This window comes from Haliaeetus leucocephalus, unplaced genomic scaffold, assembly GCF_000737465.1.
Source record: "Haliaeetus leucocephalus isolate CR32 unplaced genomic scaffold, Haliaeetus_leucocephalus-4.0 Scaffold179, whole genome shotgun sequence".
In the NCBI taxonomy this organism is placed as follows: domain Eukaryota; kingdom Metazoa; phylum Chordata; class Aves; order Accipitriformes; family Accipitridae; genus Haliaeetus; species Haliaeetus leucocephalus.
This window is the reverse complement of record NW_010972615.1, coordinates 1,018,460-1,018,979: the sequence shown is the minus strand read 5'-3', so window position 1 is coordinate 1,018,979 and position 520 is coordinate 1,018,460. Positions and strand designations below refer to the sequence as shown.

Below are 520 nucleotides of genomic sequence, written 5' to 3'. Positions count from 1 at the left end.
GGGGGGGAAGCTGACGGTGGCCATTAGAGATGCAGCCCACGGCCCCCTCCTGCTCCCGCCACCCACGGAGGACACCCCGCTGGCGGGAGGGAGGTCACCCCGGTGGTGGTGGGGAGGTCTGAGGGGATTCTCCTCACCGCTGCCCTGAGGGGGAAGCCCAGGCCCGGCATTCCTCCCCGGGGAGCCACCCGCGGGGTGTGTGTGCGCGGGCAGCGGCGCGGCCAAGCGCGTCCCGCCGCCCCTCTGTGGCGGCTGTGGCGGCGGCTGCATTGCGCAGGCACGGAGCGGCGGCGAGCGGCGCTCCGGGCCGTCCATAATACGTGGTTGTCTGGGGCCGTGCGCGGCGCAGAGCGGAGATGGGACCGGGGCGGGAGAGCCGCAGCTAGCGCTGCTGCGGTTGCTCGGAACCGGCTGAGGGGGGGGAGCGGTAGGAGGGACAGGTAAACCCGCTGCCGGCCTCCTCGGCAAACTTGGGCTCGGTACTTCGGTGTGGGGGGCGATTCTGTCACCGTCCGTGCCC

The 520-nt window shown here is 73.1% G+C and overlaps 1 protein-coding gene across 1 annotated transcript in view; it reads left to right on the top strand.

The window, feature by feature from the left end:
* Nucleotides 1-230: 230 nt before the first annotated feature.
* The window catches only part of NRSN1 (neurensin 1), a 7,784-nt gene continuing 7,494 nt past the window's right edge, over nucleotides 231-520 (top strand). The window contains exon 1 of the mRNA XM_010564443.1: nucleotides 231-440. The gene's annotated coding sequence lies outside the window, so the exon portion shown is untranslated. The remainder of the gene's footprint in view (nucleotides 441-520) is intronic.